At 36.5% G+C, this 17,682-nt stretch overlaps 1 protein-coding gene and 2 pseudogenes across 2 annotated transcripts in view; 2 read left to right on the top strand and 1 right to left on the bottom strand.

Moving 5' to 3' along the window:
* Window positions 1–17,682, top strand: part of spz3 (Spaetzle domain-containing protein 3) — a 279,567-nt gene that overhangs the window by 209,171 nt on the left and 52,714 nt on the right. The window lies entirely within an intron of this gene.
* On the top strand, window positions 10,031–11,621 carry LOC147909564 (uncharacterized; annotated as a pseudogene). The gene is made up of 3 exons (XR_015545467.1): window positions 10,031–10,081; window positions 10,289–10,700; window positions 10,808–11,621. The product of XR_015545467.1 is annotated as an uncharacterized LOC147909564 (transcript).
* LOC147909563 (uncharacterized) lies at window positions 11,683–16,590 on the bottom strand (annotated as a pseudogene).

The following is a 17,682-nucleotide window of genomic DNA, read 5'->3' as shown; positions in this document are numbered from 1 at the left end:
CCGCAGCGTCAAACTCTTTGTTTTTTTTTAACGGCACGCACATACACACATTGTTAGTGTTCACGAAAAAATTCTCGGAAATTTTGAGGAACGAGTTTTTTTCGGTTTTTTTTCGTATCATATTTTTCCAGATTTTTTTCTTCTAAGGTAATTTTATTTTTATTGTTCTTTATCTCAATGATTTCATAAAATTGCTAATTTTTTTTACTTTTAAGAATTCTAAAAAATAAATCATATATCAATAGTGTTCATAATCATTCATGAAATTTAAAAAATTAACAAATTACAAACGGAATTAGGAATTGGCGCTGACAATTGCACGTTTATTTCGATTGATCTAAAACAATCCTCAATAAATAATATATTACTTTTACAACCGAGCTCGAGAGCTCCTCACGCTTGACGTCAGTCATGCTGTATATTTGATACATCACAAATACGCCACTTATGGTGGACTTTGCACAAACACTAAATTGCCGGCGGCAGAACGCACGTAACCCTACGCTCCATTGCATGCATAGACTTTACAAGCCTATAAAACGAAGAGCAATCTCACTGATAACCGTCAAACTTGTGAACCGGAATCTCTCTCGTCCTTCTCTGTATGCACCGGGCTGAGGCGTCGCAACGATTCGGCGGCACGAAATGGAAAAGAATGAATAGGATCTCGATCAATTCGTAAGCTCACTCACAGGGGCGTCACGTGTTGTGACGACAATTCATATAGCATAGAAACCGCAACAACATTGCAGAAATGTTGCAATATTGCAGATTGCGCTGTAATATCGCTGCAACATTATAAGTATTATGAATTGTAATATATAATACATATTACGGCGCAAGATCTTACAAATCTTGCAACATTGTTACAGAGACATTAAAGAATATTTTGGCTTTCGAGTAATGAACTGCTGTCACATGTAGAAATATATATTAATTACACGTTATATGATTGATAATTATTTCCATAAATTTATAGCTTCTGTACACTGGACACGGAAACACTTGCCATGCGAGAAAATGTGATACAGTAATCAATGAATATGTCAGGAGCTGTAAGCTTATTGGTTACCGCGTCTCATTTTGCGGCAAATGTCTCCACGTCCAGTTTACGAGAGCCGTTAGGAATTATAATGTTCGTTGAAATATGTATCTGTTGTCGTCGCCGCGCGAGATTTTTCAAATTTTATAATCAACTTTAATATTATAATTTTTTGGAATATTTAAAAAATTCTTTGAATATTGCAAAGAAAATAAAATAGAATGCGCGGAGTTTCTTATTATTTCCATTTCACAAGTTAAGAATATATACAAAATAGGTGTATCTGAATAAAGTATTAGGGGGTTGCATTAAAAGCCGCTGTTTTTTCTTTGTATTTGAGCACTTATTTCAATAACAAAATATATGAATACTTCAATCAAAGTATTTTCCCTCGGAAGCTATGACTTTTTGCCACTTTTCAGGCAGAAATTATCCACGACGAAAGAATGGTCTGTCTTTTGAATCCATTCAGCAACCCAATTTTCGACTTCGCTATAATTATGGAAGTGCGTATCTTCCAGAGCATGTTGCATCGATCGGAACAGATGATAATCGCTTGGTGCTAAGTCCGGAGAATACACTGGGTGCGGGAGAACTTCCCATTCGAGATCCATCAGTGTTTGTTTCACGGCTATAGCAATATGCGACCGAGCGTTATCATGAAGTAAAATCACTTTCGATGATTTAATGCAATTGATGGTCGTTTTTGCATCAAATTATCATTCAAACGTTTCAATTGTTGTTGATAATGTTCGGTGATTGTTTCGTTCGGTTTAAGCAGCTCATAATACACGACACCTTCCATATCCCACCAAATACAGAGCATTGCTTTGTGACCGTAGATATTTCGCTTTGGAATCGATATTGATGGTTGGTCAGGATCAATCCATGATTTTTTGCGTTTTGGGTTGTTGAAAAAGATCCATTTTTCATCGCCGGTCACGATACGCCACAAGAAACTCTTCTTGTTATGTTTTGCAAGCAAAGAAATTGAGATGTTTAAACGGTTGGCAATGACATTTTCGGTCAATTCATGTGCTGCCATTTTCCTTCTTTCTGAATCTTTCCCATAGCTTGTAAACGTCGTAAAATAGTTGATTTATTGACTTTGAGTTGTTGAGACAATTCTTTGAGTGTTTGAGCTGGATTTTCTTCCAATAGAGTTTGCAGTTGTTCATCTTCGAATTTTTTCGGTTGACCTGTTCGTTGTTTGTCTTGAACGTCAATCATCACTTTTGAATCGTCGAAACCAGTATCTACATACTGTTTCCGATGGAGCAGATTCACTATAAATTTCCGCAAGCAATCGATGAGTTTCAGCTGCACTTTTTTTAAAATCAAAATAGTATAGAAGTACACATCGGAAAACTTATCACGTTCCATTTTAATTCAGTTATAGAAAAGCACATATGTAAACAAGGATGACGTCTGTTGACTGAATTTTAGTAGGAAATGTTCACACTTCAAAATGATACAAGTAGCAGATGTCTCTGACCATAGCAGAAGGCGAAAGAGATAGGTTGCAAGAATCACACATCAAGTAATAATGAAATAAAGAACAATTGTATTTAACGGATCGGGTTATATGCGATATCCGGAGCTTCGCTCTTTCCACTGGACTCGATATAATCTGCTTTCACGAATTACGACTTATTTTTAACGCCGGGCAGCAACCGTACTTTATACTACGAGTTTTTATTTCTCTCCATGGTCACCTTAGGAGATGACTATCGACTATTGCAAGATCTTTCGATAGTGTGCAAGAACTAGTATATATATATATATATATCCTAAGGAATACATTATCCCGGAAGGATAACGTCGATGCGAAGCCGAACGATAACTCGAAAGCGCGACACGGCACAAACGATATAAGAAAACGAAAGCCTAAAATAACTCGACCGACAAGAGAGGCGAGCGCCATTCGATAACGAATAATTCTCCTAAAATCAATGCTTGACAGGATAGCACGTGTCTCGTAATTTCACAGATTCAGACGGCGGTCATTAAACCGGTCGTTTACCAACATGCGAGTTTTTCACGCGCGATCCATCCGAAGCTACGAATCCGGATCGGTAGCTTTATAGCAACGCTCGTCCTTGGATACAGAATTCTCAGCTACTCCGCACACGACAGCTTTCGACAGTGATAGTCTCTAATCTTCTCGCTATAACGTCGGCAGGGGAAGGCGTACATTCTCTTACAATTGTCAGACTCAGCCATAGAACAAGTGAGGCCCGAGAGCTCCTCGCGGATTTATGCAAACCATTCGCCTCTCCCCCCCCCCCTCTCTCCTCATGGGTGCCGTCACGTCGATTGATTTTTGTCGATCAGCGCGTGCCAAATCTTCACGGACCGCGAATCCTGGCATCTTAGAGCGCGCAATACAATTTTTCCGGGCTCTTTTTTTGTCTGAGGCCTCTAAATTTTTCTGGATTGGCGCGGGATGTACGGGCCGCTCCTCCACTGGCTCCGCGTCGGAGACATATGCTCCCGACTAGTGTCTGTAATGTTCCTTCGGGGGTTCTCTTCTTCCGCTCGCGTGCGCACTCGCCCTCCGAACGGGAGGATGCGCGATTCCTCTGCTGACGATCCTCGACTGTGACTGACAAAAATTATCACATGTATAGAAAGTTTTTAATTCATTTATTTCTCAGTGCCCATCATAAAAATCAAAATTGTTTCTGCCAATGCCTTTTTTCTAGCGTACACTGTCATAGATTTTACATCTACTGACTCTACTGATTCATGAGATGCTGGAGCTAATATTATATAATTTCTTTTCTTTGTTATTTCAAGTTTGCTATTGCATTTGTTTTTAACGCTCTTCCAAAGCCACAAAAAGGATTGAAAAGAAACAAGATCTTTCGAATTTTCTTCAGTCTTATTGTCATCAAAATGTTGTAAACACTGAATAAAAATATTTCCTGCAAAACAAAAAAATAATATATTCATTGATTGCATCACTGAATGTAAATTAAAATAAGATAAATTTTGAATTGGTTAAATCAATCTGCCTGTATATTATTGCTTTATTTTTGTTTCGCTTTCCTTTTTAGAATATTTTAGAGATATTCTTTTTGCTACGTTGCAAATATGATTATCTGATACTATTTCTATTTTTCAACTTATAACAGCTTCTTGTACATTTATTAACAACAATAATATAAAATGTTATTGTTATTAATAAATGTACAAGAGGCTGTTATAAGTTGCTCAGCAATTATTTGAAGAAATATCGTTTTCTATGTAATCTTCTTCGCGAAAGTGCTTATAACAAACTATATGTTTTTACAAACTCACTTGTACACGCATATCTAAAAAAATACAAATATAGACTCTGTATCTATTCATGAGAGCTCATTGTGACTTTTGGGAATTTGTGACATGATGCTTGTTGATCCGATGTACAATTCGGAACACAACACTTCCTACACATTTGTTTAATTGTATAAACAATAGTATGATTACTATACTTGACTAGTACGGATAGAGTTTCTTTTAACTTTTATGTAACATATACATTAACGCTGTTATAATAACCGATTCGCGAGATGTGTGGAAAATTTCAAAAAATTGTATTTAAATACAAAATACAACATACTCAAAAAAATTGTACTTAAATATAAAATACAAAATATTCTTAAAAAAGTATTCAAATACGAAATACTCTCAATGGAATAAAAATCTATTTAAATACGTATTTTAAATATATATTATATTTTAAATATATATTGTATTTTTAATACGCTCACTCCTGGCTAAGACACAACGCTAAAGGTTGTTCATCAAATGTAAACAAGGATAAATGATGCATTATGCACATAATGCGTAAAATGGAACTTTAGATTGAGTCAACAATAGTGCGATTTTAACTTTCATCAAAAAAATTTTCACATAATTTAAATGTAATGTAAATGTAATAAATTAAATTTACTATTTACAAATTTAAAATACAAAATACTAAAAAAAAGTATTTAAGTGCAACATACAAAATACTCTCAAATAAAGTATTCTTAAATACGAAATACGAAATACAAAAATGTATTTAAATACATGTACTTCAAATACTGCCCACCCCTGTGGAAAAAGTAGCAAAAATAGTGTGAAGTTAATTGTATAAACAGTAGTAATGCTTGACTGCTCCTGAAAGGGTTCCTTTTAACTTTTATGCAACGCACACCTTAAGATCTGTGAAGAAATGGTAACAAAAGATAATGCGAAAGAAAATATATGAGATAATAAACGTGAATATACATTCATCATTTGATTCATCGTTTGATGCCATGTCAGATTTTGACTACGTAGTTGCGGTACGGACTTATATATAGCGATATTGAATTATTACAAACTAAAGTCACTAGATATAAAGTACCGTAATCATCCAACATTTTGAGTCCAATATAGTGACAATTTCAAATTTATGTATTGGAATGAATGGAAGGGAAAGCATTAAAGGATTATATTGGACTCAAAATGACAGATAGTACTTTATAAATTTAGTGGCTTTAACAACAAAGACTGTATATGCTTTTTGAATGAAGTTGGGTATGCCTGGGTAACTTTAAAGAATATATTCAAAAAGTCATTCAGTTATAAACAGTACGTGACATTGTCACCAGAGGGACGCAGCGGAATTCAATTTCTCCTAAGGGTGCTGTCTCATGACAGAAATTTCAGAAAACGGAATCTTGGAAAAATAATAGAGTAATAAAAGTAATAGAGTAGGGATCAATCAATCAGAATTATTGGGAATTACGGGAGTCCACTGCGATTGTTCTAGGGCTTGTCGAACGCCCCGCGATAACTAATACCCAGTGAGAAATGATAATGCAATCGACATCAAAATCATCAAATTGATGTCAAATCGATGTCGATTTGACATCGATTTTACTATTATAATATTTCTGAGAAAGCGGTTGACTTAGGAAATTTTGCCTATTAATGAACTTGGGTGGGGTAATTAAATTCGTGCCTGAGAGATAGTGACGATCGTCGTTCCACACCGATTCTCGTTAAGTAGATCAGAAAACGAGCGCAAAGTGAGCGCACATCTAGACATGTGGTGCAATTACTGATTGGTCAAATCGCGGACAAACGTGCGATGCAAATTGAGCATCTCTTAATCAGTAAGGGTAACCAATGTGGATATAGTGACGCACCGTGCGGTGACTGGATGCCTGATCGTCGGCCGATTTGATGAGATACGTGTCGCAACTTATCTTATAGCTCACACGATGCTGATTAAACGTTGAGATCACACACAACACGCTCGGGATTCATTAGTAATACGCATTCGGGGAATGCGGGGCGCATGCGCGCGTACATACTCTATCAACAGGGCACATAGCTAGAACGCATATTTAGGTACGCGCTAATGTGGTATTTATTACGAGGTATTATATTATATATTAAAAAAAAACAAGCAACGTCCATGCGGCCGAGTTATGAGGAGATGCGTAGGATCGTAATGTCGCTCCTCAAAATGGGTCCCACGTGGCGGATGCAGCGCAGCGACGTGGCTGACGCATTGAGCCATGCAGCGTTAACTCACCTAATAGTCTCGCTATGCCGGTGTCCAGGCAGCGCTCGACCGTGGAAACGTGGCGTTATGTGACTCAGCGATTGTATATCCTGGGACAGCAATGGCGTGACGCGGCGTTGTTTGCAGTAGTCCCCTCGTGGCGACGCTTGCACTAATAATCTCAGGAAAAATAGGTTCGAAGGAAAGTGGTTAGAGATGCGCAGTAATTTCTTGAGCATTTATTATTTTATGTATACGAGGTCTGTTCAAAAACTATCGCGAATTTTGTGTTTTTTCAAAAATTATTTATTTATTCATGAATATCTATTTTGTCCCCTTCAAAGTAATCAGATATAATAAACCATCAGATATTATACACTTGTGTCAACGTTTTTTCCATTTCTCGAAGCACTTCAAAAATTTTTTGTGATTTTGTTCAGCTCCTCCTTCGATGCCGTCTTTATCTCCTCAATCGTAGCGTAGCGTCGTCCTTTCATGGGCCTCTTCAGTTTCGGGAACAAGAAAAAGTCACAGGGGGCCAGATTTGGGGAATACGGTGGCTGCGGCATCAGTGTGTTGTTTTTGGCCAAAAATTCGCGCACAAGCAACGATGTGTGAGCAGATGCGTTATCATGGTGCAAAAGCCAATTTTTGTTCTTCCACAAATCCGGGCGTTTCTGGCGGATTGCTTCGCGCAAATTGCGCATAACTTGCAGGTAATATATATACATATTCCTTATTGACCGTTCTACCCTGTGGCAAGAACTCATGATGCACCACGCCCTTGCAATCGAAGAAAACTGTAAGCAAAACCTTCACATTCGACAGAAAGCACGCTCTTCGTCGTTCACATCTTCTCGGTCCTCTGAGAACATTTTGTACCACCGATAAACGTTGCTTCGGTCCAAGGTAGCTTCACCATATGCCACAGTCAACATTCGGAATGCGTCTGCGCACTTAATTTTGTTTTTCACACAAAATTTGATACAGATTCTTTGGTCCATTTTTTGGAATAGGCAAAAATCGAAGACGAGCCAAAACACGTGCAAGCAAAGCAGCTGTAAAAAATTAACTGGACATTCAAAATGGCCGAACTTGTCGGCATAAGTGATAGACATGAGTACCAACATAACGCCACAAAAAAATCGAAAATCGAATATATATAACCCGCGGAAATTCAAAATTCGCGATACTTTTTGAACAGACCTCGTATTTATTCAATTATAGAAATCATTAGATTCAAATCCTTGTACGGATAATCTACACGCATGTACATATATGCATGTGCGTTTGCTTCTTGTTCCCTTAAGGTACTAATTCATGCAGCGACAAATCACTCGCAACTTTCCCCCTTCACACTAAATCCGTAATAACGACAACAAATCGCCAGAAGTTTGATCTGTCTCAATATCAGCGACAAGTCGACACATCGTGGCGAATTGAATTTTTAAAAGAGCGGTTCAAATAATGCGATTTATAACTTAAAAGCAATATGAGTTTCGCCGATCTCGGAGATAAATGAGGTTTACAATATAAAAAATATTAATAAATTGGTATGTTATTGTATGTACTTTCTTGCATGTTTACAATAACGAATTTACTTTTGAACGTTTAACCTATAATTAACGTATATCTAATCTAAATAAGTTTGAAGACATTATGATTTTGAATTTGAGTCTATTGGAGTTGCGGTAGTATATTTGCAGTGTATGTGAAACAATTTGTTACCCAGATGAGGTATGCAACCATCTTTGCTTGGAAGGATTCCAGAGGTACCACGTAAACGAAAATTTCTATTTGTATCCGCAGTGCAGTAAGTATTGTGACCGTACTCGCGAACAATGGCACAACTTCATCGCGTTCTCTACTACTTCTTTTTCTTCGTAAATAGTTGTCTTTACAGGATAGCCCAATAATCAAACAAGTTAGTAGCTAACTATTCTCGTATTTACTGTATTTAACTTTTTAACAAACTTAAATTGGATGCCAGGCACAAGAGAGCGTATCCCTCTGTGATTAATTTCGCTTAATTTTACAAGGCTTACGCGCAACGACAATTCGCAACAGCAACAGGGATGGTTCGCTACGGGCGGAGAACGAAAGAGATAGACTGCAAAAATGACATAGAATTTAACAAGAAAATGAATAACAAGTGCATTTCAAAACATCTATTCGTAGAGATAGTTTCAATAACTCGAGTCTATCAGAGATATCCACGAGTCTGAAATTAGAATCTCATGTATCCGAGCTGATCCGACAACCGTATCGAATGAATACAAGATCTGAGTTTCCCCCCAATGATCACGTGAGACAGACGAATATTCCCCAATAATTGCGCGACTATTAACGTCTGTCGTCGACGTATTAAGAACTTACACTCTTATATACAAATTTGAGATCGGTCTATAAATGACTTTACGACTATTCTACGTCGTAATTAGCGAGAATCTCGACTCAAAAATATACCCAAAAAAATTACTTGGCTGTGACGAGCGCCGCTCGGCAATCGTTGTCTCTATCCTAAAAGGGCGTACGAGTGAGTGGTACATAGCTCGTAAGTGTTTAATTCACGCGACAGCCATGACATCGGTTTCCCGACATATCTCGAGTCTTATCGGATGACTTATCCGATGCTCGGAATCTCGCGATCGGCGGCTTTATAAATGGGGCAACGTTCGTCTCACCGACTATACTCTTCCTTGAAATCTCCCGATATCCGCTGGTTACTTTCTTCCTTCCGCTCGTCATTGACTCTCAGCTCCGGGGATCGTATGTCTTCTTACAACACGCTTCTTGGCCCGGCCACAGTACGAGTGCCGGCCAAGATTTTTCCGCTGATCTACGCATGCCATTCAACTCTTCTAATCGGGCCCTTGTCATTCACGGGAATCACATAGGTCCTCGTGGATTCTCATCAGAGCGCGTAATGCCCATATCGCACTAGCGATTGCGTCTGCGTTTGCGCTTGTGCTTATGATTAGACGTTTTTCAATCACACCAGCGGCGATTACATTTTTATATTTGCATCATCACTGAATTAAATTTATTGATTATGTGAGATGTAAAGATGATCTTCAGAAGAAAAAGAAAATTTGCATTATTTTTATGTTTTTAATATTGAAGTTACAATATGATACCGTAATAGAGAAAGAATTAGTACTTCGCAAAAAAAGAATATAGATTAAATCATGGAAAGCTAGAAGAAAGAGATTGTTTTCGTAACTTCTTTCTGGAATTACAATTAGAAGATCCAGAGAAGTATCGCAGGTAGATGTAAATTAACTCTTTTTTTCTATCTATAATACATATAGGTTATAATCAATAGAATATAAAACTACATCAATTTATCAATCGTTTTTTTAAAGAAATACTACGTTCTTTGTCAGATGTCTTCGTATGAATTTAGATATATTTGAAGATCTTGTGAAAAAATTGACCCTAATAATTAAAAAATAATTCATCTTCGGGAGAGCATCTCTTCTGCAGAGAGACTCGCTGTGACATTACGTCATTTGGCAACAAATTAGTGAACAAATCAATTTCAATCAACTTACACATTTTTTGTATGATCTATTTTATATCAAGTAAAAATTCTTATTATCTCTCGTAGATGAAACTCAAAAATCATTATCTTACAGTTATATCGGGAATTATTAAAAATACTTGTCGTGCCCTTGTTTTTGCAAGACGAATATTTTAAATTTCCTAGTGAATTGGCTTAGAAAGCAATTACCTACTGTTATATGGAGAGATGGAATTTTCCGAATTGTTTGAATGCCATGGATGATAAACATATTCGGATAGATCCTCCACTTCAGTCTGGTTCTTCATATTTTAATTGTAAAGAAACATTCAGCATTGTTTTTTTGTGGCGCTTGTGGATGCTCAACTTAGATTTATATTCGTCGATACAAATGGGCGAGTTTCTGACAGAGAAATATGGAACAAATGTGCCTTAAAACATTATTTGAAGACAAGTAACAATATATCTCCATCAAGTTTTTTTATCAGATGGATAAGAATTTCCGTATGTAATCATAGCGGATGAAATTTTACTCTGCTTACAAATGTGATGATACCTAATCCTAAGCAACAATGTATCGGCAAAAAAGAGAGAAGAATTTATAATTACAGGTAGGAAGAATAAAGAAATAACTTCTTCTTCTCTCTTCTAATTCAGAAATGTTTTTATTATTAATAAATGCTTTTTATTAATTAAATTTTATATTTAATAATTACAGATTATCTACAGGAAGACAGACTCTGGAAAATGGGTTTGGAACCATGATCAGCAGATTTAATATACTCAGATCTTCTCTGAGATATGATCCAGATGCTCGTTGGATTATACTGGCAATTTGTTGTCTTTATAACATGTTGAGGTCTCATAGTATAGGCCGCATGATATATAGGGGAGATCGAGATTAACAGACTCAGTTTCGAATTTTTACAGTCGAAATTAAGAAACTTATTGAAAAAATGAATTCTACCAGTTACTACATAGATTTGACTACTTAATAATATTTTAATAATAAGGGGAAACTAATAACTAATATAAAAAAAATGCATTTTTTAAAATAAATTTTTTTTAGAATTAAGAGACAAATTATAAAAATGGGATTTTTTGCATAATAAAGTACATCTTTTATAATTCTCATACAAATTTTATTAGAGTAATTTTATTGGAAAATCCCTCCACTTCACTGTCATGTAGTCAGCCGTGCACGCCACACATGATTCCGCGGTTACAATGATTTCTCCATTTATCTGAAACAAAAAATCAAACGGCATTTTAAAGAAGAGTAAATTTCCTCGTCGTTGACGTATCCAATTTTTATAATTTGAATTTTAAACAAAATGGTGAATCTTTAAAGTTAGAGTGCCGATTTTCGACAAAAAATTTCATTTGTTTGTTTAAAAAAAAATAGAAAGAATTAGAATTTTAAAAATCGGATACGACAGCGACAAGCGAATTATAAGCTTTCAATAAAAAAAGAGGCAAATTGATCCGTCTTCAAGTTATCATTGTAACCGACTTTAAAAACATGGTTTTGGGAAAAATGCGTTTAAAGTTTTCAAACAATTTTACTCTATTGTAAAACTGAATTTATTCAACTTAAACGTCATCGTCAATTCCTGGGCCATACAAGGAACCTTCCTGCTCAAGATTTTCCTCCATTTGATGATTTTTAGCGAGACTGCGACTTATACAGGCTTCCCGCGCATGCTGTGCTCGGATGTTCACTTGGTTATATCGCTGGGAGTCGCTCTCTGCTGTAAATTGAACTGCGTTTCGTCCAATCCTTCTTCCCATCGTCTCCATTATTTGTAATAACGATGTTGTGCCTTCATTGAATAAACAAACATCAATATAGGTCGCAATTTGAACAACATCAACACTGTTGTTTATTATCTTCGGTGCTATCCTCCAAATCATGTTGTCGAAACTTTCGACAACTTTATATTTTGAGTGAAGCAACCGCCAAGGCAACGTTCTAGCAAATTATTGTTGGATAGATCTTCATATATAGGGTGATTCAAAATGAATATATTATCCTTGAAATGTCATATTCCTGACTTAATTCTAAGACGATTTTTCCTTTGTCAAAATTTTGTCAAAAGCTTAGTTTTTAAATTATAATAAGAAATAATTAGCGAATGACAGGGCGCATAGAGAAGATAGCCAGGAGCGGCGTTTCTCATTGTCCGACGCAGACCATACGGGGAACCCTCGTTACGATCAGACGATCGCTACACACGCATGCATATGCGATCGCATTCTCTCTCACACACACACACACACACACACACACAAATTACCTTGAAAAAGTTTGATGACTTCGACATGCTGCAGCTTGAGAAACAAGAAAAACTTCCATCGATTATTGATGGATCACGTACAGCTCCAAACTTTTGTCACTTAAACTTCCATTCCTCTAACAAGTTTAGAAATCACTCGTTCCCATTAATGCACGCAGATCGAGTAACCATTAAAATACTTTGTTTCTTATAAAATCGATACGTTTACGCTCAGCGTACAGCTATTTATTAACTTGAAGAAAACGAAGTATTTCAATGATTACTCAAAAAATTTATTACTGTACCTCTATCAGTTAAGTGTCCGTTTTACTACCGATGGTCCATTTTAACTATTATCAATTAATCATTCGGTGACCGAAAATCACTCGAAGAAAGATAATCACACGCTGCGTTTATTCGACGATAGCATGCACTCGATTTTAATAGAGAATCTGTTAGTTAATTATCATAAGTCACTACCGATTAATTATTCGTCGACTGAATATCACTCGAAGAAAAAAGCACACGATTGTTTACTAACACACGACGCGTTCACTCAACGATAGCAAACAGTTGATCGATTTTATTGGTTATGTTTGTACTAGCGCTGTCAAAACACGGACGTCTCAGTCAAAATCGAATCGATATCGGTTCGATATCGTTCGACGTCGAAAGCATCAAATCGACATCGAATCGATCAATATCAAAAAATCAATATCAGAATATTTCATGTTATGTTGTATAATTGATTTTTCTGACATTCATTTTTCTTCCAAACAGAGTAATGCTTCTTAAGTAGTATTACATGAAACGTAATGCTGTACGATAGTGTTGCGTCCGCGATGAATAATTATTAAATCTTTTACAAAATAAGTTATTATATAATATTTCTTGTACGTTCTCTCCACCTCTTGATCTTTTTTACATAAGAGAGATATTCCATGTAAGAAAGTATTGGTCGCCCTTAAAAGTCTTGTACATGTTAAAAGGGCGGATTGCTGTCTGTCGCTCTAAAAAGAACGGATTGATTGTGATGGATAAAGTAATTTTATAAGAGGTGCTTGAAATGTCCACCATCCATTCTAACGCAGACTCTCATACGTCACAATAAATTTCTTTGCACGTTTTGCATCACATCTTCTTCGATGGCCCATACGGCATATCGCAATCTTGTATCAAGATCTTCCATATCTTCGGGAAGCGTTTTATAAATTAATTTCTTGCAATATTTCCAAAAAAAGAAATCCAGAGGATTAACATCTGAAGATCTTGCGGGCCAACGTATTGGGCCGTATCGACCCATCCATCGTCTAGGAAATTGCTGATTTAAATAATCCGTCACAATTCTAGCGTTGTGTGGCCCTGCACCGTCTTACTGAAATACGATCTTGCTTCTCTCGAATAATGGGATTTCTTCTAAAAAAAAAATCTGGTAGATTATCCCTTAAAAATTCCAAATATGTTTCGCTATTCAAAATATCTGGAAGAATAACTGGACCTAATATCTGCGTTCCCATAATTCCTGCCCAGATATTCATCTTTCAACGAATTTGGAAGTTTCTATTTCGCGTAAGTCTGGGATTTTCGTCGCTCCATAAATGCATGTTATGCGAATTAAATATTCCTTCTTGCGTAAATAGCGATTCATCGCTGAATATTATTCGAGATGGAAATCTTGGATCTCGATCTACTCTTCTTAAAAAGTTTTCGCAGAACGTTTTCCTTAGAGGATAATCTTCTGGTCGTAACTGTTGCACACGTGTATAATGAAAAGCATGCAATTTTTCTTCTTGTAATATCGAGTAATTATTCAAGCTGTTGAGCGAAACCCTGAAACGAGTATTCAGGTTATTGCTCGGGAATACGGATCATCGTATTCGACCGTTCAGAGGATATTACAAGAAGAAAAATGGCATGCTTTTCATTATACACGTGTGCAACAGTTACGACCAGAAGATTATCCTCTAAGGAAAACGTTCTGCGAAAACTTTTTAAGAAGAGTAGATCGAGATCCAAGATTTCCATCTCGAATAATATTCAGCGATGAATCGCTATTTACGCAAGAAGGAATATTTAATTCGCATAACATGCATTTATGGAGCGATGAAAATCCCAGACTTACGCGAAATAGAAACTTCCAAATTCGTTGAAAGATGAATATCTGGGCAGGAATTATGGGAACGCAGATATTAGGTCCAGTTATTCTTCCAGATATTTTGAATAGCGAAACATATTTGGAATTTTTAAGGGATAATCTACCAGATTTTTTTTTTAGAAGAAATCCCATTATTCGAGAGAAGCAAGATCGTATTTCAGTAAGACGGTGCAGGGCCACACAACGCTAGAATTGTGACGGATTATTTAAATCAGCAATTTCCTAGACGATGGATGGGTCGATACGGCCCAATACGTTGGCCCGCAAGATCTTCAGATGTTAATCCTCTGGATTTCTTTTTTTGGAGATATTGCAAGAAATTAATTTATAAAACGCTTCCCGAAGATATGGAAGATCTTGATACAAGATTGCGATATGCCGTATGGGCCATCGAAGAAGATGTGATGCAAAACGTGCAAAGAAATTTATTGAGACGTATGAGAGTCTGCGTTAGAATGGATGGTGGACATTTCAAGCACCTCTTATAAAATTACTTTATCCATCACAATCAATCCGTTCTTTTTAGAGCGACAGACAGCAATCCGCCCTTTTAACATGTACAAGACTTTTAAGGGCGACCAATACTTTCTTACATGGAATATCTCTCTTATGTAAAAAAGATCAAGAGGTGGAGAGAACGTACAAGAAATATTATATAATAACTTATTTTGTAAAAGATTTAATAATTATTCATCGCGGACGCAACACTATCGTACAGCATTACGTTTCATGTAATACTACTTAAGAAGCATTACTCTGTTTGGAAGAAAAATGAATGTCAGAAAAATCAATTATACAACATAACATGAAATATTCTGATATTGATTTTTTGATATTGATCGATTCGATGTCGATTTGATGCTTTCGACGTCGAACGATATCGAACCGATATCGATTCGATTTTGACTGAGACGTCCGTGTTTTGACAGCGCTAGTACAAACATAACCAATAAAATCGATCAACTGTTTGCTATCGTTGAGTGAACGCGTCGTGTGTTAGTAAACAATCGTGTGCTTTTTTCTTCGAGTGATATTCAGTCGACGAATAATTAATCGGTAGTGACTTATGATAATTAACTAACAGATTCTCTATTAAAATCGAGTGCATGCTATCGTCGAATAAACGCAGCGTGTGATTATCTTTCTTCGAGTGATTTTCGGTCACCGAATGATTAATTGATAATAGTTAAAATGGACCATCGGTAGTAAAACGGACACTTAACTGATAGAGGTACAGTAATAAATTTTTTGAGTAATCATTGAAATACTTCGTTTTCTTCAAGTTAATAAATAGCTGTACGCTGAGCGTAAACGTATCGATTTTATAAGAAACAAAGTATTTTAATGGTTACTCGATCTGCGTGCATTAATGGGAACGAGTGATTTCTAAACTTGTTAGAGGAATGGAAGTTTAAGTGACAAAAGTTTGGAGCTGTACGTGATCCATCAATAATCGATGGAAGTTTTTCTTGTTTCTCAAGCTGCAGCATGTCGAAGTCATCAAACTTTTTCAAGGTAATTTGTGTGTGTGTGTGTGTGTGTGTGTGTGTGAGAGAGAATGCGATCGCATATGCATGCGTGTGTAGCGATCGTCTGATCGTAACGAGGGTCCCCCGTATGGTCTGCGTCGGACAATGAGAAACGCCGCTCCTGGCTATCTTCTCTATGCGCCCTGTCATTCGCTAATTATTTCTTATTATAATTTAAAAACTAAGCTTTTGACAAAATTTTGACAAAGGAAAAATCGTCTTAGAATTAAGTCAGGAATATGACATTTCAAGGATAATATATTCATTTTGAAACATCCCGTATAGGACGGATTGCATTTAAAACGTCGTCGGGTACAGTTTTTATAACTTTGCTCGTATTCGTGCAAAGTACCTATTATTAGCGTTTGATTTTTGCCACTCGCACCACAAATCGGAGCCTTCGGGACAAAGCTGATGTTGCGGATTTCTCGTAAAGGAGCTATAATGATAAAAGGTAGTCCATATCGCATCCCACATTTTTTACTGAATTAAAATTTCTTCGAATCGCAAGACCATAGTGCAAAGCGAATTTGTCGATCATCTTTGCTGTCAACTTATTTTTATCTCCAATGCCTTCGTGATTTTTTTTTGGTTTGCCGAAGCGCGCCCATTCGCTTCTGAACATGATTCTTTTCTGACAATGCATTCTTTTTTCTTTATTTGAACTTTTTCTCCGTATGGCTTGAATTCAACAATACCTTTATATGTTTTTGAATCACCATCACCGATATAATCGATATATCTCATGTTATATATACTGTTCCTCCAATTTTTTGAACATTTCTACGACTGCGTCTACTTTCATTTTTCTCGCTGAACCCTGATGATTGAGGTGGCAGTTGTCTCCGTGTTCTTTCTTCCACTCGTCGTACTCCTTGGTGTCTTTCTTCTTTGTCCATACTTCGCATTGTTTGCAATAGGATTATTTCACATTGACGTCGATTTTTTTCGAATGCACGCCGATATGATAATGACTGCCGAATAAAGAAGAAAATTCGCGCTTCTGCCATATTCCATCCCCCGAAACAACTAATTCCATGACATTTACTTTTCCTTCTTTCAAACTCGTTCGTAATTGCTCTTCTTCAACTGCGTTTCGCATAAGTACTTCAGTGATCGCCTTAGATCGCCATGCTATGTAAATATTTTTTTGAATTTCGTCATACGTACTCTGTATAACGGGAGGAGACAAGTTTATTAAACCGCAAAATTTACGTTCACCGGTTGATCCGTGGCCTAAACACTGCATCGTAAAAGAAAATTGACGATTAATTTCATACGCCGAACCATTTTTGGACATGAAAGAATTCCAGTTAGCTGATAATTTTCACACAACAAGATCTTGAAGCCCTCGCGTGCTTTCCGTTTGAAATTTCAGCAAACACCGAATTAAAATTCAAAATTCTAAAATTAAAATTGTTGTCTTCAGACACAAGTACGTCACTGAGTCTCTGCAGTTTCTTCGCCGAACTTTCTATCGTTGCGGTTTCACCTTGCCACTTATTAGGTGGAGAACATTTTTCGCTTGCGTGTAAAATTTTTTCCAAACATGTTCTCTTGCTGTGGCTTTCAAGAACTTTTATGCTTATTCATCGTAAGAAAAACAAATATCACGTAGAATTGAATTCACGTA

Source organism: Acromyrmex echinatior, chromosome 6 (assembly GCF_024713525.1).
Source record: "Acromyrmex echinatior isolate Ae372 chromosome 6, ASM2471352v2, whole genome shotgun sequence".
In the NCBI taxonomy this organism is placed as follows: domain Eukaryota; kingdom Metazoa; phylum Arthropoda; class Insecta; order Hymenoptera; family Formicidae; genus Acromyrmex; species Acromyrmex echinatior.
This window is presented reverse-complemented; position numbering and strand designations above follow the sequence as displayed.